The sequence below is a fragment of the Procambarus clarkii genome, chromosome 9 (assembly GCF_040958095.1).
Source record: "Procambarus clarkii isolate CNS0578487 chromosome 9, FALCON_Pclarkii_2.0, whole genome shotgun sequence".
Lineage (NCBI taxonomy): Eukaryota > Metazoa > Arthropoda > Malacostraca > Decapoda > Cambaridae > Procambarus > Procambarus clarkii.
Genome location: NC_091158.1, coordinates 9,168,766 through 9,189,693, shown reverse-complemented (window position 1 = coordinate 9,189,693; position 20,928 = coordinate 9,168,766).

Below are 20,928 nucleotides of genomic sequence, written 5' to 3'. Positions count from 1 at the left end.
CTGGGTGAAGTATACAATTTCAGATGGGCAGTGGTTTGCGGCCTGTGAAATTTTCATTATTGTAGCTGTCTGCGTTGCTTAGAGGTAGAGCGTTTGCCTCACGCTCGTGGGATCGAGAATGTTTATTTCCACGATAGTACACACACACACACACACACACACACACACACACACACACACACACACACACACACACACACACACACACACACACACACACACATATATATATATATATATATGGCAACATCAGATAAGGAGAAAGCTCGCCTCAGAGCAGTGGGTGCCTTCCATGCAGGTGACTTCCTTCTGGCAGTACCCATGTCGACAACGGGCACACGTCAAGATTCAGAATCCCTTCGTGTACCAGTCGCCCTCCGCCTTAGTGCCCCAATTCACACTGATTATAAGTGTATTTGCAACAGGGTGGAAGCAGACCAATATGGACTACATGGGTTGCACTGTGGAAACTCAAAGGGCTGGCATGCGAGCCAATAACATCATGAAGAGGAGCCTTGTCTCAGCTCAGTGCCCAATGGAGAGAGAACTTCGCATCCTAGGAGGTCAAAACCCCGATGACCCCGCACTTCGCCCTGATGGCATCACAATATACCCCTTGAAGAGGGGCAGACAACTAGTGTGGAACTACACATGTGTATCCACCCTGGCTGACACCTACATACGCTTCGGTCCTGATCAAGCAGGTGGGGCGGCCAACCACAGGGTAGCAGCAAAATCAATCAAGTACAGGGGATCGGAAGGTCAATACACCTTTGTTCCCGTAGTGCCATTTTCCACATGGCCCCTGGGGTAGGAGTGCCTTGGGATTCCTCAAAGAATTGGGTTTCAGGCTCATTTACATCACCAGAGACCCAAGGGCTGCCAGTTTCCTGTTTCAGCGCCTCAGTGTGGCGATCCAGAGGGGAAACGCCTGCTGCGTCCTCGGTTCTTGTCCGGAAGCGGAGGAGCTCCAAGAGATCCATAACCTCTAAACCCTTTGTTATAACTAATGTAAATCATGTAACCTTTAAATATCTAATAAAGCACAACAAAAGACAAAAGGAAGGGAGGTGGTAGGAAAAAAGCACACAGAAACTGTATTGGAGGGGATCTAAACATTCCCTCTAATGCGTTGTGTGTAATTTCCTCCGAGGCTCAGGGTCCCCCTCTTCTTTGAGCCAGAGGTGGTACTCCCCATATATATATATATATATATATATATATATATATATATATATATATATATATATATATATATATATATATATATATATATAGTAAATATATTTATAATAATAGGCCTTTTATATATAATATAATAGGCACCGCAGTAAAACACTGTTGCGTGTGTATTTTGGTTCATTGGTGGATTGCGAGACAGCGAAGAACATATTGTGAATTATTACCAAGTCAATATTCATCAACGGCGTAGTGAATGACTTGGACCTAGAAAGTTAATTCATCAGCAGGGTAATGAAAGGCACTGGACGAGAGGTCACTCATGACCAGGACGAAGGTCTCAACAAGCCATAGACGTGTTTGGTATTACCGGAAAAAAGTTTAACTTCTCATCATAAAAGAGTGTAATTGATGTTTAAGTTTTCTACCGGTATTTAATTAGGTATTAAAATGCTAGCGGCTTATTATTGTGACAGTTCTTAAGAAAAAAGAAAGTCCCTTTTAAAATAATCACAAGGTTTTCCTCGACAAAATTATCCACTTTTTCTCACACAAATACATGGCCTTCCGGGGAAAACTGTTTTTTGTAATGAAGCGTTATCTAATTGCTGGTTTTTGTTATTTAGGTGGATATAAGTGAAGGTGTTGGCGTAAAGGTTGCTGGGATGGTTATAAGGGAAGGTGTTGGCGTAAAGGTTGCTGGGATGGTTACAAGTGAAGGTGTTGGCGTAAAGGTTGCTGGGATGGTTATAAGTGAAGTTGTTGGCGTAAAGGTTGCTGGGATGGTTACAAGTGAAGGTGTTGGCGTAAAGGTTGCTGGGATGGTTACAAGTGAAGGTGTTGGCGTAAAGGTTGCTGGGATGGTTACAAGTGAAGGTGTTGGCGTAAAGGTTGCTGGGATGGTTACAAGTGAAGGTGTTGGCGTAAAGGTTGCTGGGATGGTTACAAGTGAAGGTGTTGGCGTAAAGGTTGCTGGGATGGTTACAAGTGAAGGTGTTGGCGTAAAGGTTGCTGGGATGGTTACAAGTGAAGGTGTTGGCGTAAAGGTTGCTGGGATGGTTACAAGTGAAGGTGTTGGCGTAAAGGTTGCTGGGATGGTTACAAGTGAAGGTGTTGGCGTAAAGGTTGCTGGGATGGTTACAAGTGAAGGTGTTGGCGTAAAGGTTGCTGGGATGGTTACAAGTGAAGGTGTTGGCGTAATGGCTGCTGGACTGATTATAAAGTTTGGACCAGCCTGAACGGGCAGGAAGCGAGGACTCGGCCCTCAGAAACTGCCCTCGGGCAGGTCCACTGAAAAACTGCTGCCTCTGTGCGTGCAGTTGGATTCACATTATTTTCATTTCCTGGTGGTGTTTTTAGTCGTAATTAATGTAGAGATAATGAGGGGAAGTTGTATATGGCGGGGATTATCTGCGGTCGTAAAGCTGGTATCACTGCGGACGAGGAGTGAGGTGGAGTCTGGCCGGGGTGGCTGGCGACCCGCGCCCGAGGAAACAGGCTATAATCTGGTAATGGCCGGGAATCAATCTATGTCTGTGATTTGGTGAATGTTACTGCACTTGTGGGGTAGAGCATGTGTGAGGCTCCAGCACGTCGCGCTACCACATACACAGAGGATATTTTGCATATATGGAAGGCGACTCATTTGCAATAATTAGTTGTCGGAAAGGGCCTCTCGTTAGAGACGGGTTGGTTAATAATGGAGCACAAAGCAGGCGGTATACTCCATCTATAGCTAAATATGACCAATAAGGCTGATATGAGACAAGTATTGAGAGTGAATGTTTAAAGAACTTTGTAAATAGCGTTGACGAGTACGTGAAGCCGTTAAGAGCTAAACGGGTGGAACTTCGAAGGCCGATAAACTAGTGTAGGTAAGGAAAGCTAGTTAGTTGTTGGAAGGAATGGGTCAGAAGGAGGTAATCATTGTTTCCTGCATACACAAGGTAGAGGTTGGCAGTGCTCGTTTGTATCTGCAGTGTTCTTATATTGGCTTTATCACGTGGGAAATATATATATATATATATATATATATATATATATATATATATATATATTATATATATATATATATATATATATATATATATATATATATATATATATATATATATAACTGAAAACTCACACCACAGAAGTGACTCGAACCCATACTGCCAGAAGCACTCTGCAACTGATGTACAGGATGCCTTAACAGGCTTGTTCGCATATATATATATATATATATATATATATATATATATATATATATATATATATATATATATATATATATATATATTGGAAGCAGTCTTTCTTGTAAACATATGTTGTTAAATATGACCGAAAAAGTAAGATTAATAATTCTAACACGAATTTTCTCAATATTTATTATGTTTCTTTTTACTGTCGATTGTAATTGAAAAATCAATTCTCCAAAATTAATTTTTATTTCTAGTCTGACGCGACGCCTGAACGCGTTTCGTAATTACCTATTACATTTTCAAAGACTTTAGTTTACACACACAACTGTAACCAGTAAACACGCCATTTGCTTCTATATTTATACTCGCATTTGGGTGAGGTGATATGGTATAGCAGTTTTGGATGAGGTGAACAAACTTTTGACAAACACAAGACAGAACACGGAACAATGGGGTATTAATTGGATATATGAGAGCATAAGAATGGAAGTAACTGCAAAGGGCCTATTGGCCCATACTTCCTCTTGATGCTTCTATATTGGTACGGAGTCTTGAAGTGGATAGAATATAGTTGTGCATTAATTGGCTGTTGATTGATGGTGTTGACTTTTTGATGTGTAGTGCCTCGCAGATGTCGAGCCGCCTGCTATCGCTGTATCTATCGATGATTTCTGTGTTGTTTGTTAAGACTTCTCTGGTGATGGTCTGGTTGTGGGAAGAGATTATATGTTCCTTAATGGAGCCCTGTTACTTATGCATTGTTAATCGCCTGGAAAGAGATGTTGTTGTCTTGCCTATATACTGAGTTCTTTGGGGCTTACAGTCCCCAATTGGGCATTTGAAGGCATAGTCGACGTTGGTCTCCTTTAGGGCGTTCTGTTTTGTGTCTGGAGAGTTTTTTATGAGTAGGTTGGCCGTGTTTTTGGTTTTAAAGTAAATCGTCAATTGTATCTTCTGATTTTTGTCTGTAGGGATAACGTTCCTATTAACAATATCTTTCAGGACCCTTTCCTCCGTTTTATGAGCTGTTGACAGGAGGAGCATATAACACAGTACACCAGTTGCACCCTTCAAGGGGCAACGATAGCACAAGGTAACTTAAATGGGAACATAACTACTAGTTCTTCAGGGCTAACAAGTGCATAGATGGGGACATTATTAATAGTTGTTCAGTAACTAGATGGAATTGAGAAGTATTCGTTATTCTCACACACAATTCGCCTCAATTTAAACACTTTGTACTCCATCGTCCAAATTGAAGCGGTTTAATGGAATGTAAAGCACTTCAGTTTGGACGCTACATGAGCATCGACAGGTTGGGTTGGTACAGGTTTATACAAATTATTATTTGACAGAAACACTTGGAAATATATTCTTGTCAGCCAAGAGAACAGACTGAATATACACGGTGACCTGTGTGAGCAACCCGTCCTCTCACCTAATAGGTCGCATTTTTAACGGAATCGGCCAGTCCGTTAAAAATACGATCAATTAGTAAAAATTAAAGCACCGAAATATTCTGCACATGATGATACACATCGGCATCAGTGGGTTAGGTGGGTTGTTTGGGTTTATATGTTTCTGGAGAGGCAAAATAGTTGCATTTTTTACGGAATGACGAATGTAGAGAACTGGCAGATTGGTCAGCCCAAAATGATGAATGGTCTTACTTGGAGGGTAACCGCTATAACTGACACAACCCTGCCGGCGGTTCTCCGACAAGACACTAAGGTGTAATTATGGACACAAGGTTTCACTAATTATCAGAGAATAAACTGACACAAATTAGAAGCTAAATTTGCTTTAGTTACGACGGGATAGTTACCGTCGACCATTGTCAGCATATTACGGAGAGAGAGATGTAGTTAAGAGCGAGTTTTGTGGAGTAGACTGGAGCGGGGGCGCCCTGATTGCCTTATTACAACTCTCAGAAGACCTCGTGGCCTTCAGGGTGTTAATAATTTGGACACGGTACCCGCTGACGTCATCACTACACTGTCATTTCTTAATCAATGGTTGGCGAAGCATCCACTTGCGGGTCGTTGGTACCGGCTTCACCCACCTGCCTGGGCATTATGCCTCGTTTGTCGTAACTGCTAAGTAATTATAGCAAATTAGATAGTTAAAGCGAACTCCCAGCGGCGTTATATCCTGTATAATGTTTAATGATACCGGGTCTGGACTGATGATTTTCTTCTGCCTTGTAATTCACTAGTCGTCAAGCTCACCCGTGTGTATACTTGGGAGAATTAATGTAATTATTGGGGTCGTGTGGTTTACTGTGGCTGGTTTACCGTGGCTGTAGTTTACAGTGTTTACAGTGGCTATGGTGTGTTGTGATGTGTGGGTTACTTTTCCTATCCGTAGATCTGCCATCACCTCGTTAAGCATTAGCATTGAAGCCACCTCTACGCCGTCCCTGTTCTCATTACCATGTATTTACCTGGGTTGAAGGCGAGTAGCCACCTTTCAGACTATTCCTACTGTTTGTGGAGATTACCGCTATCTGTAGCCCTCACATATCCTCGTTAATTTTAACAGTCCTGTATCATTTGCAAACATCAACTTGTATTCCATTCACCTGAGCTGTATCAACTTACAGTGTACTTCCTCAGGTTGGTCATTAACATGTACGTAGAAAGACTGCGTGCTACTGCTGAACCTCGAGATACTGTATTGCTCACTCTTCTATATCGCGATATTTACCCTCTCATTGTGTCAGCAGTGAGGACAGTGTAAATAATGACAACAGTATCAACAGTGACATCAGTGTCAATAACTTCAGCAGTGTTAATAACAGTGGCTACAGTGTAAGTTGTGTAAACAATGACTGTAAACAGTCATAAGTGACAAATGTATCAACAGTGATAAGTGACAAATGTATCAACAGTCATAAGTGACAATCGTATTAACAGTGTAAACATTATCAACAGGGATAATAATGTCAACATTGACTGTATCAACATTAATTGCATCAACAGTGACGACAGTATCAAAAGTAACAGGATTGAATGACATTGACAACATTGTCAAACTCTTTCTGGCAATCTGGAAAGATTCCTTCAGCCTGCCCTACTCTTCCCCGTATATTTACTAAGGATTCTACTTTCGCTGTAGCAATGTTGTATTTTTATTGTGGAGTTAATCATTTCTAACGTTCACCAGTCTCATTATTGTCTCTGGAACCAAGCAAGGTATGGTTGTCATTGACACCATATTAGTACAGTGCACTATACTACATTGGCACTGTAGTATAGTACCATCTGCCGGTTTACTTATATGTTAGTACTATATTTGATGTCAAGCAGTTTTTCCTCTCCCAGGTAATGCATCAAGTAATATTGCTAGTGGCTGGCATAGTGCTTCTGAAGTTTCCTTAATTAACTCACAGACAAATTATGTCTCCATATATGACTGTTTCATCCAGTTGACCAAGACCAGCTTTACCTTCTCTGCTGATGTTGCTTAGTCTCTCTCGCGGTAACACCATTTCTTCAGTATCCGGCGGCTACTCAGGATATCTTTTAAAGGACTTGAAACTATTCGTTAAGGACCTCACATTTTTCATTGTCATTTTCCATCAGTCTTTCATCTCCTCCTCCTCCTTAGTTTTACCACTTGGTCATTCATGCACTTCTTCCTTTTATGTTGGATATAATAGTTACAGTTCCTTATCTTTCAATGCTATGTCATTTTCATATTGCAGACATTCTTCTCTTGCAGTTGTATAATATTCATTCTCTTCCTTCATCCTCACTATGGTCTTCTTGCAAGGAGTTGTGTTGTGTGAAGTTTTCAGTTGTGGGGTGTGGAGTTTTCAGTTGTGGGGTGTGGAGTTTTCAGTTGTGGGGTGTGGAGTTTTCAGTTGTGGGGTGTGGAGTTTTCAGTTGCATATTGGCTTGGGACCCATTCAAGTTTTCTCGCATTTGTGTTGCTCACGTGGCCCCACCAAGTGAGGTGATTAGATGAAATATCTATTCCTAAGTTGACCACCAAGCACTGTCAGATCTTGGATAAATAGTCTCACGACTACCAAGACTTTTGTACAGTCGTGTGGTTAAGGTACCAGGTACGCCAAGGTGCTTAATGCTTTTGGCTGTCTGGGTTCGAATCCTTCTGGGGTGTGGAGTTTTCAGTATGTAATATATATATATATATATATATATATATATATATATATATATATATATATATATATATATATATATATATATATATATATATATATATATATGTAATGTTGTCTTCTTATTTTACACACACACACACACACACACACATTACGTGCAATACGTGTTGAGTTGAGGCGGGACCAAAGAGCCAAAGCTCAACCCCCGCAAGCACAAATAGGTGAGTACACACACAATATAATATCTATGGTGTATTGCAAGAGACAAGATATAGTATTGAGTATTCATTACTTAATGACGATCAACGTTTCGACGTGTAGCCTACTTGGCTGCGTCGTCATTATGAGAATTCTATGATTAGACGTTTAAAAATTATGCCAATTTGTTTACATATATCTTAAAAAATAAGTTGAAATTACCTTAATGCAATACGTGTGATAGATATAATAGGTCTATGCAATACTCCAGTTTTCTTCTGAAATATTTATTTATAAATACCCTCTAGTCTTATCCCTATTCTTTTTTTGTCTTTATAATTACTAACTTCACCTTTTGTCCTTTTAACGATGTTTTTTTAGATTCAGCTACTCGAAACAAAAGTTTCCAAGTATCACGGCCTATGGTGAGCCCGTAGTGGACTTGTTATTAACGTTGGAGCAACCAACTTACGAAGCGTTGATGATAAGCTTGGCGTCTCCTGTTCCAACAGCTGCCATCTGGCTTGGTCTTTGAGTGAGAAACGAATAGCACTTGTTCGTTTCAAGTGACAGCTCTTGGCTGTCAGATATATTAAACCTGTATATTAGGCCATCATCAATAACAAGATTATCGTGAATTACAGAACTTAATTACGGACTCATTCACTCCGTGCTTCATGGACATCTTATTCTGAGTAGCAAAATCTGAACAACAACAACAACAACAGCCATCATCAAGTAGCATGGTATGGCCCAGTTAGTGCCCGATGGCTGCTTAAAGGTGTGGGTTTGTCGGCGTTTGTTATCCTGAATATTTGCAGGATAATTGGTAACAGGTGACGCGTCCGGAAGACCGGGACATCCGGTGATAGCATGGCCTGCATAGCGGGGTTTATCCGTAATTTACGTGGTGACTAATTCGTATTGCGTTGCTTCGCTTCTGATCTCGTTACAGTGACGCTGCCGGGCGTAAATCTGCAAATAGGATGCAATTCAGCACAGGTAACTTTGAGAGGGCACGATAGGCGTATATAGCGAGGAGGCAGCGCCATTAACACGTCATCACCACCGTTGGCAAACATACCCGGGAAGACGGGTCTGGGCATTTCTGAAAGTTGCCCTTACCAACCCCATTATTTTGGTGAATGCTGATGGGTGGTGCACACCCTCCTGGTAGCTTGTCACGCCTCACGAGTGTGACGCTCGTTAGCGTGACACAAGCTTCCCGGCACAGCTGTACTCCCGGCCTCATCACTACAAGGGCTGTTGTACATTAGGAAACCACTAGGATGCCCTGAATCACATTCTGGCTTCTAAGGCGCTCTGCTGTCTTCGATATTGACGACACTTTTGACCTGCTTGTTATGCAGCCAACCCTGTCTCATCTTCAGTCTGTGCTGAGGATGAGAAAGGGTTGGCTGCTGACACCAGTGCATCCTTAGGCTATGCTCGTCCAAACTGCAGCCGACCCCAAAGACGCTTTCAGCAAATTTTACTTTGTAATGAAAATATTTATTTTCTCAGATATAAATTCATTATCTATATTGAAATTTTGTCTGCGGTTAGGCGTAGGATAAGTTAGGTTACGTGTTTTGGTTCTTTTGTTAATTATTGGTATTTACAGTGAGATTCGAACACTGGAAGAGAGCGAAGCAGTATTTAAGAAACATTCGAATTTTATCAGTTGTGAGTCATGTGAAACCCGTCCTGCAACCCGTCCTCGACTCAAGTCCATTACATCCAGCGGTCAACCCCACAGACGCATTCATAAATTTTAACATGCTGTACATTTAAAACGGAAATTTTCTCAAGTATAAATTAATATTATAATATATTAGCATATTGTGCATATATAGGCATAGGATAGGTTAGGTTAGGTGTTTAGGTTCTGTTGGCGATTATTTGTATTTGTAGTACGTGGGTGAAGCATTTATAGCGTTGTGATTCGAACAAAATTCGTCAGTGAAGCACTTGTTCCGGATATGTTCTAACGTCAGCAGTTGTGAGTCGTGTGTAAACTGCTTTTCATTCATAAAGAGGGGGTTTGGCGGGTGCATGGAATCACTTTTGGATCTTTGTTTGGAGGACGGGCTGGTTTATGAATGAAAAACGGTTTACACACGACTCACAACTGATTTCGTTCGAACACTTCCGGAACAAGAGTTTTACACTTGGAACAACAATGGAACAAGAGTTTTGTTTGAACCACATCGCTATAAATGCTTCACCCACGTACTACAAATGCAAATAATCGCCAACTGAACCTAAACACCTAACCTAACCTAACCTATGCCTATATATGCACAATATGCTAATATATTATAATATTAATTTATATTTGAGAAAATTCTTGTTTTGAATGAACAGCATGCTAAAATTTATGAATGCGTCTGTGGGGTCGACCGCTGGATGTAATGGACTTGAGTCGAGGACGGGTTGAAATGCTTCACCCACGTACAGTACTACAAATACAAATAATCGCCAACAGAATCTAAACACTTAACCTAACATACGCCTAACTATACATAGAATTTTTATGTATAGTAATATTAATTTATATATGAGAGAAAAATAATTTTTAATACACAGTATATTAAAATTGATGAATGCGTTTGGGGAGGACGGCCGCTGCCTTAAAGTGTATTGTGAGGGCGGGTTGGGTTGATGAAGAAGAGTGTAAAATGGACGAATGCGTCCTTTAGGTCGACAGCCGCCAGGACGAGCTTATCTGGGTAGAATGTTGTATGTGTGTGTGTTACAGACAGATTGTCTGTAACATACACACAACATTCTACCCAGATCGTTATTTGCTGATTCACTTGACTCTGAATAGCTTATAGGAATTGAAAAGGCACCTGTCAGGGACTAGTGAACCAGTTGTTGAGTTCCGTATTGTATGAAATATTCCTGAATTCTTGTGGATAATATTCCTTGCTGCTTAGGAAACAAACCCTCCATTTATGAGATTTATTTCAATATCTAGACCAACTGCATGAGTGCAGTAACTCGCTCAATCAAATCACAACCGAAACGCCCTGGTTCGATTCCTGCGTCAGGACAGCACGTTTGGACACATTACATTTGCTCCTAATGCCTCTCTTCACCTTGCAGTAAACAGTATCGTTGCACTATAGGTACCACAATGGCCCTAACAATGGATAACCATCTTTCATTTTTTTTTTTTATATTTGTGAACCATTAGGGTGTTTACGACAAGCCGGTGGGGTTACACTCCGGAAACTGGCTTAACTTAATTCGAAACGATACTGGTTCCTCAGTGGGGATCGAGCTCGGGACCTTTGTATGGAGCAGAACGGTAATTATTCCGCCAAAGGTACCACAAATGCCTAACTTTTCTCACACTGAAGGAACAGCAGGCTATATTATAATAAGTCTTATGTAGTTGGTGGCTGTGATGCTAGGGGTGAGGTATAGTTCCTAGCTGTGTTGCTAGGGGTGAGGTATAGTTCCTAGCTGTGTTGCTAGGGGTGAGGTATAGTTCCTAGCTGTGTTGCTAAGGGTGAGGTATACTTCCTAGCTGTGTTGCTAGGGGTGAGGTATAGTTCCTAGCTGTGTTGCTAGGGGTGAGGTATAGTTCCTAGCTGTGTTGCTAAGGGTGAGGTATAGTTCCTAGCTGTGTTGCTAGGGGTGAGGTATAGTTCCTAGCTGTGTTGCTAAGGGTGAGGTATAGTTCCTAGCTGTGTTGCTAAGGGTGAGGTATAGTTCCTAACTGTGTTGCTAAGGGTGAGGTATAGTTCCTAGCTGTGTTGCTAGGGGTGAGGTATAGTTCCTAGCTGTGTTGCTAGGGGTGAGGTATACTTCCTAGCTGTGTTGCTAAGGGTGAGGTATAGTTCCTAGCTGTGTTGCTAAGGGTGAGGTATAGTTCCTAGCTGTGTTGCTAGGGGTGAGGTATAGTTCCTAGCTGTGTTGCTAGGGGTGAGGTATAGTTCCTAGCTGTGTTGTTAGGGATGAGGTATAGGTCCTAGCTATGTTGATAGGGGTGAGGTATAGTTCCTAGCTGTGTTGGTAGGGGTGAGGTATAGTTCCTAGCTGTGATGCTAGGGATGAGGTATAGTTCCTAGCTGTGTTGGTAGGGGTGAGGTATAGTTCCTAGCTGTGATGCTAGGGATGAGGTATAGTTCCTAGCTGTGTTGCTAGGGGTGAGGTATAGTTCCTAGCTGTTGCTAGGGGTGAAGCGTAGATATAAAAGAGGGCGAGCGTTGGTGTGCGTTTCATCCTTTTGGGAATTACGTGCTTGGAATAGTGAGTAAAATATATTGGTCGAAATAAATGGATGATTGAACCTCTTTGATCAGTGAATACACAATAGCTTTATACTATGAAAAGTAGCGGATACCGACCGGCAGAATGGGCGGAGGAAGCCTTCAGGTTAAAGCAAGCATTAAATTGGATTTGCGAATGAAAACTAGTGAGGATTGTTTAGGTTAGACTGAAGCGCCGTGTCCACGCCTTTCACCCTAAATCCTGTAACTCCTTACATTAGCTTCAAGACTATCAGTGGCTGCTTTCTAAGATCCTTCCTATTATGAGTGGCCGGAGGAGGTCGCAGAACCTGAAAATCGTGTATTATAGATCCCGTCTTTCCTCACTTCTGTGTCCATCTAATCACCTGGGTCCCAGGAAGGGATTTTCTGTTTTCAAAATAAAGGATGGTGATCGTATGATGGAATACTGTTGCAAAAGCTTTGAGCAGAGTTAGGGTCATGAACAAAAAAATCATAATTTTCTATCACCTTCATATGAAATGAAGAAGACAGGTTTCAAGAGTAGAAACCCCCTGTAGAGTCCCTAATATCTGATTATGGTCTCTTTTGGTCACATTAGATAGCAGACCAAGTTTATTTTTTTAAAAGCTGAACAGACAAGAACTTTGAAAGAAGCAACCCAATAATTAATAATCAACAAAGTAAAATCAGTATCAACTACTATGGAAAGCTTTAGGATACTGTGCTTGCTGCACCACTTATTCCCTTCTCATATCGGACAAAGACTCAAACTATAGTACTGTATTATCCTCTCCAGATGACACTAGGATTTTTATGAGCGTAGACAAGATAGAAAACACCAAATCTCCCAATTGAAATAAACTAAATCTTTCAATGGGCAGCATAAAACAGCAAGGTGTTCAGTGAAGATATGTTGCAGCTCTTCTGCTGTGGTAAAAATATCAAAATGCAGTTAAATCAAACGAAAGACAAAGCATTTACAAGATTCGGGTGTAATCATGGCGGGTCGAGACCTTACTTTTAAATGACAGGCTGGATAGCAAGACTATTTCAAACAAGATATGGCAAACCAATGATGATATTTTGAAGACACTAGTACTGTCTAGGGTGGAATATTACTGCACACTAACAGCGCCATTCAAAGCTGGAGCAGTTGTTGACATGGAGAACGTGCAAATAATTTTTATTGTCTGAATCCATTCGGTAAGACATCTAAGTTATTGGGACTGCATAAAATCTATCGATATGTTTTCACTGAAACGCAGAAGAAATACATAATATGTTACACCTGTAAAATATTAAGAGGGTCTGTTCCTAAATTTGTGTAGAGAAATAGCTCCTTGCAAGGTCAGGAGGCATTGCAGGAAGCACAAAATAGTTTCGTTGAAAAGACAATGTTAAATAGGTACGCTGTGCCAAATTTAGTTTTAATGCTTCATTTACGTACTACAAATACGTACTTACAAAAAATTGCCAACAAAGTCAAATCACCTAACGTATCCTCCTAGGCTTAGCTATACACAATATATATATTTAAATTATTTTGAAGAAAGTAAAGTTTTTTTTTACACAGTTCGTTGAAAAGGACGACTTTGTCTTTAGTCTGCCGCAGCTTGGACGAGCATAGCTTTAGGATGGGTAGCTGCTGGCACCTCTCGCCCTCTAGTGCAGCTGTCCTCACCCCCCCCCCTGCCGCAACTGGCACCCTTCCCCCTGCCGCAACTGGCACCCTTCCCCCTGCCGCAGCTGACTCCCCTCCCCCTGCCCCAACCAGCACCACCCTCCTGCCGCAACTGGCACCCTTCCCCTGCCGCAACTAGCACCCTTCCCCCTGCCGCAGCTGGCACCCTTCCCCCTGCCGCAACTAGCACCCTTCCCCCTGCCGCAGCTGGCACCATTCCCCCTGCCGCAGCTGGCACCCCTCCCCCTGCCGCAACTGGCACCCTTCCCCCTGCCGCAACTGGCACCCTTCCCCCTGCCGCAGCTGGCACCCTTCCCCCTGCCGCAACTAGCACCCTTCCCCCTGCCGCAGCTGGCACCCTTCCCCCTGCCGCAGCTGGCACCCCTCCCCCTGCCACAGCTGGCACCCTTCCCCCTGCCGCAGCTGGCACCCCTTCCCCCTGCCGCAGCTGGCACCCCTTACCCACACGGAGACCGGGCTCAGGGCAAAGCGACCGCCATAAAAGCATTGTATTATGAAACCATCGCCTATTTCGCCCACCAGAAAACCACCCTTTCAAATGGCTTAAGGAGTCCCGTCGCCGCGTATTTCCGAATTGTTTATTTTCAATTTAGTGGCCATTTATATGGAATCCAGCACTTTGGCCGACCAATCAATGGGTCCAACAAAGGGCGAAGTATTTACCGAGGCTCAGAAATGAAATTGAAAATTCCCGGGCGCTTTATTTGAATTGAGTATTGATTCCTTTTACTTCTGAAAGTTGGGTCGGAGAGACAACGGTATAGGCGCCGTAGCGTTTATAATGCTTTCTGTTTATTGTGTGGCATTTCTTGTACCCGGGTTGTGCTAGAAAAGGTTTATATATGGGTTGTATTGCAGCAGACGTTTAAACTCGATTTTAAAGCAGGTTTTATGTTCCGTTTGAATTGAAGTTTTTAATTTTATTTTTTTATTCTATACTGTTAAAACAGAGTTGAAGCCTTGGATATCTTGAGGCATATGTTAGTCTTTAAAATATATGTTGGACGTCGCCTAATCAGAGAGCAACAGGGGCCACTGACGTCAGGGCCACAGGGTCTCTGACGTCAGGGCCACAGGGTCTCTGACGTCAGGGCCACAGGGTCTCTGACGTCAGGGTCACAGGGCCAGAGTGCCTGTACCCAAGAGCAGGACGGCAGTAGCGCCAGTACAGAGCACGGGAGGTGACCTCGGCTAGGACTGAGCTGCGTGTATGTTGTCCATACCATAAAACCCAAACAAGGAAATATTGGTGTTTATCTCCAGTTCTAGCGCTGACTACTGCAACCACCAACGCCTACCAACAAGAGCGGAATACATACATCGAGCCCTGGATGTCTTGGGGCATACTTCGAGCCCTGGATGTCTTGAGGCATACTTCGAGCACTGGATGTCTTGAGGCATACTTCGAGCACTGGATGTCTTGAGGCATACTTCGAGCCCTGGATGTCTTGGGACATACTTCGAGCACTGGATGTCTTGGGACATACTTCGAGCCCTGGATGTCTTGGGACATACTTCGAGCCCTGGATGTCTTGGGACATACTTCGAGCACTGGATGTCTTGGGACATACTTCGAGCACTGGATGTCTTGGGGGATACATCGAGCCCTGGATGTCTTGGGACATACTTCGAGCACTGGATGTCTTGAGGCATACTTCGAGCCCTGGATGTCTTGGGACATACTTCGAGCACTGGATGTCTTGGGACATACTTCGAGCCCTGGATGTCTTGGGACATACTTCGAGCACTGGATGTCTTGGGGGATACATCGAGCCCTGGATGTCTTGGGGCATACTTCGAGCACTGGATGTCTTGGGGGATACTTCGAGTACTGGATGTCTTGGGGCATACATCGAGCACTGGATGTCTTGGGGCATACATCGAGCCCTGGATGTCTTGGGGGATACTTCGAGCATTGGATGTCTTGGGGCACACTTCGAGCACTGGATGTCTTGGGGCACAATTCGAGCACTGGATGTCTTGGGGCATACATCGAGCCCTGGATGTCTTGGGACATACTTCGAGCACTGGATGTCTTGGGGCACACTTCGAGCCCTGGATGTCTTGGGGCATATTTCGAGCCCTGGATATCTTGGGACATAATTCGAGCACTGGATGTCTTGGGGCATAATTCGAGCACTGGATGTCTTGGGGCATACTTCGAGCCCTGGATGTCTTGGGGCACACTTCGAGCCCTGGATATCTTGGAGCATACATCGTGTCCTAGTTGCTAGTGCATACTCCATATCCGGGTTGCGTCGAGTCATTCTTTCCACCCGAGGTCTGTTAGAGCAAGCTTCACATCCAAAGTTGTACTCAAACAGGCTTTACACCCTGTTGATACAAAATGTACCGCTAGAGCATTGTACAGGGTGCAACACGGTCTTCAGCCAGGCGCTCCAAGGGTGTTCTTCAGCCAGACGCTCCAAGGGTGTTGTTCAGCCAGACGCTCCAAGGGTGTTCTTCAGCCAGACGCTCCAAGGGTGTTACCCTTGCACTAGAAATAAAGATGAGAGGAGGAACGCAATGTTCCTAGAGTTAAAAGAACTGCAGGAAGAGGAAGTGTAGTCCAACTTGGCACACGGATTTAAATATAGATACTTCCTAACAAAGCCCACGAGATTAGGAAGGCATAAGTTGATCAGTGGTTACAAAGTGGCGCCCATGAGCTGAAGCCTCGCAAACACAGCTTGGCGAAAACACACACACATACACGTACACTCATAAGCATACGCATATTCTGAAAAAAACACGCATATGCGCACACATCCATAAACATACACGTATACACGAACATACACATTTGGGTCCAAGAGCTAAAGCTCGATCCTGCAGGCACAAATAGGTGAGTACACACGCACCTGATATATAACACTTGATATTGAGGTTTCTTATCACTGTTACTAGGTGGTCAGATTATGTAACACACACAATATGATCATCATGGGTCGGCTTTTTGTATCCGAGTCTGTATTACGTACAGTAAAGAGCTGTATTGCGGCCTTGTTACTCTGACGTCAATATATACAGCTGTCATGTTGCTGCTGTTTTTAACATGATAGCAAGTCTGTAATAGGCTAAGGATGTTTATGTTGGAATATGTTGAGCCCCTATTTGTGTGTGTGTGTACTCACCTATTTGTACTCACCTATTTGTGCTTGCGGGGGTTGAGCTTTGGCTCTTTGGTCCCGCCTCTCAACCGTCAATCAACTGGTGTACAGATTCCTGAGCCTACTGGGCTCTATCATATCTACATTTAAAACTGTGTATGGAGTCAGCCTCCACCACCTCACTGCCTAATGCATTCCATCCGTTAACTACTCTGACACTGAAACTACTAGACACTGTTAACTACTCTGTGTGTGTGAGTGTGTGTGTGTGTGTGTGAGAGAGAGAGAGATTTGCGACACACACACACACACACATACACACAGCTACCAGAGGGGTCTGGTAGCTGAGTGGACAGCGCACAGGACTCGTAATCCTGTGGCCCGGGTTCGATTCCCGGACCAGGCAGAGACAAATGGGCAGAGTTTCTTTCACCCTGATGCCCCTGTTATCTAGCAGTAAATGGGTACCTAGGAGTTATAAAGCTACTACGGGCTGCTTCCTGAGGGTGTGTATGTGTTTGCGGAAAAAAAATTGATTGATTGATAGTAGAGAGGTAGGCCCAAAGAGCCAGAGCTCAACCCTCGTAAGCATAACTAGGTGAGTACTACTAGGTGAGTACACACACACACACACACACAAACACACACACACACACACACACACACACACACACACACACACACACACACACACACACACACACACAAAGTGTGTGCAGGAGTGAGTAAGAGGCAAAATACAAATTGCCAGTTGGAAGATGAAATCCTTTAGGAATCAGGAAGAAAGATTTGGGGGTTCATATTTCACCAGACCTGTTCCCTGAAGCCCACATCAAAAGAATACCATCATCGGCATATGCAAGGCTGGCAAACATCATAACGGCCTATGGAAACTTATGTAAGGAATCATTCAGAATCTTGTATATGGAGTCCGTATCTAGTCAAACAGAAAACGAAGTTTTCTGTTTTGGTTGAGAGGTATGCCACCAGGCTAGTCCCCCAGCTGAGGGGTATGAGCTACAAGGAAAGACTACTGGAACTAAACCTCACGACATTGGAAGACAGAAGAGTTAGGGCAGACATGATCACCACCTATAAAGTTCTCAGACTAATTGACAAAGATAGGTAGATAAAGATAAACAATATAGCATGAGTTGTACGCGAACCAGGGAACAGGTGGAAACTTAGTACCCAAATTAGCCACAGAGACATTAGAAAGAACTTTTTCAGTGTCAGTAGTTAACAAATGGAATGCATTAAGACGTGATGTGGTGGAGGCAGACTCCATAATCAAATGTCAAATGTAGATATGATGGAACCCAGTAGGCTCAGGAACCTGTAAACCAGTTGACTGAGAGTTGAGAGGCGGGACCAAAGAGCCGAAGCTCAACCTCCGCTAGCACACCTATGTGAGTACACACACACATGCAGACGCTCACACACTAGGTGAGTACACACACACACACACACACACACACACACACACACACACACACACACACACACACACACACACACACACACACACACACACACACACACACACACACACACACACACACACACACACGTACGTATCCTATTCTACAAGGTAAAGACAGTGTTGATGGAACTTGTATTAAATACAACACGAGGGTTAAGAGCAAGCTAGCAGCTTGGAAGAGCGGGATTTCTCTCCATGTAAAAGCATGTCCAATGTCCCCATTGAGGCACGGACAAAATGTGAAATGTTGGCGCGAGATCCTGAAATATAATTGCAGCGATAAAGTTCGACGTTAACGTGACGAAAAACGATGGTATTGAACTTGCATTGTGTGTAGGGAATTCTAGTGCAACGCTTCCCATTGTTATGGAGGAGAAATACCCAAGACTGTATTAGCATATCTGGTTGTGGCGTTTCTATTGTCGGTGGAGCGTGATTGAAAAGCCTCGTATATTTTGATAGATCGTAGATTTGGAGACCCGGGTGTTTCTTCTGCTTATCATTCTCCGTGCTCTCAGCTCGTCCAGAATGGCCGCAGACTCTTTTGTTTTAGATTAGTGGGGCATTACCGCGGTTCTTCTTCCCCTTGGGCTCAAGCAACCTCGGCCCAACTTGCTATATAATAAATGGATATGTAAACGGAATGAATTTTGAGGTTATCCTGAGTAGAGTGAGAGGGGTTTGTACCAGCTGGGTGGTGTTGTACCAGGTGGGTGGTGTTGTACCAGCTGGGTGTTGTTGTACCAGGTGGGTGGTGTTGTACCAGGTGGGTGGTGTTGTACCAGGTGGGTGGTGTTGTACCAGGTGGGTGGTGTTGTACCAGCTGGGTGGTGTTGTACCAGCTGGGTGTTGTTGTACCAGGTGGGTGGTGTTGTACCAGGTGGGTGGTGTTGTACCAGCTGGGTGTTGTTGTACCAGCTGGGTGGTGTTGTACCAGGTGGGTGGTGTTGTACCAGGTGGGTGGTGTTGTACCAGGTGGGTGGTGTTGTACCAGCTGGGTGGTGTTGTACCAGGTGGGTGGTGTTGTACCAGCTGGGTGGTGCTGTACCAGGTGGGTGGTGCTGTACCAGCTGGGTGTTGTTGTACCAGCTGGGTGGTGTTGTACCAGGTGGGTGGTGTTGTACCAGCTGGGTGGTGTTGTACCAGCTGGGTGGTGTTGTACCAGGTGGGTGGTGTTGTACCAGGTGGGTGGTGTTGTACCAGGTGGGTGGTGTTGTACCAGGTGGGTGGTGTTGTACCAGCTGGGTGGTGTTGTACCAGGTGGGTGGTGTTGTACCAGCTGGGTGTTGTTGTACCAGCTGGGTGTTGTTGTACCAGGTGGGTGGTGTTGTACCAGGTGGGTGGTGTTGTACCAGGTGGTTGGTGTTGTACCAGCTGGGTGTTGTTGTACCAGCTGGGTGTTGTTGTACCAGGTGGGTGGTGTTGTACCAGGTGGGTGGTGTTGTACCAGCTGGGTGGTGTTGTACCAGCTGGGTGGTGTTGTACCAGGTGGGTGGTGTTGTACCAGGTGGGTGGTGTTGTACCAGGTGGGTGGTGTTGTACCAGCTGGGTGGTGTTGTACCAGCTGGGTGTTGTACCAGCTGGGTGGTGTTGTACCAGGTGGGTGGTGCTGTACCAGGTGGGTGGTGTTGTACCAGGTGGGTGGTGTTGTACCAGGTGGGTGGTGTTGTACCAGCTGGGTGTTGTACCAGCTGGGTGGTGTTGTACCAGGTGGGTGGTGCTGTACCAGCTGGGTGTTGTTGTACCAGCTGGGTGGTGTTGTACCAGGTGGGTGGTGTTGTACCAGCTGGGTGGTGTTGTACCAGCTGGGTGGTGTTGTACCAGGTGGGTGGTGTTGTACCAGCTGGGTGGTGTTGTACCAGCTGGGTGGTGTTGTACCAGGTGGGTGGTGTTGTACCAGCTGGGTGTTGTACCAGCTGGGTGGTGTTGTACCAGCTGGGTGGTGTATGGAGGTGTTGTACCAGCTAGGTGGTGTTGTACCAGCCAGGCGGAGTATGGTGGTGTTGTACCAGCCAGGTGGAGTATGGTGGTGTTGTACCAGCCAGGTGGAGTATGGCGGTGTTGTATCAGCCAGGTGGAGTATGGTGGTGTTGTACCAGCCAGGCGGAGGATGGTGGTGCTCGCAGAGTGACAGGTACAAATGGTCCATGAGGTCCCGCACAGGTGTTTGCCTCATCAGTGCGTTTGAAGTTTCCCGAGTTTTTTAGTGTTTTTCACCTGTCGAGAACAGGTATTAATATCCCTGCGTCCTCGTGCACAGCGTTATCTCTTTTGATGTTACTGGTGTAGACATCTGTATTGTGCCTCCCGCCCTGCTCAGCCACACCTGTGTTCTTCCTCCTGTTACTGAGCCACACCTGTGTTTTGCCCCTCTGTTGAGCCACACGTGTGGCTCCCCCTGCTGAGCCACACCCGTGTTTTCCCCCTCCTTGCTGTGGCCCGCATGTGTGATGGTCCGAGCCACACCTGTGATGTGACCGAGGTATGACTGAGCTGCACATTCAGGAGGGTCAAGGGGCCCCTGGTATATCCCCTGGGGCATATCTGGTCTGGATCTGGAATACTGGTCCACTCAACACTCTCAACACTAGATAACAACACTCCCCAGGCAGTGTTGTTATCTAGGACATTATACTGCGATTTCCCGATCCCTCCCCCAGAGCATAGCTGGTCCTGATCTGGGACATTACTGTGATA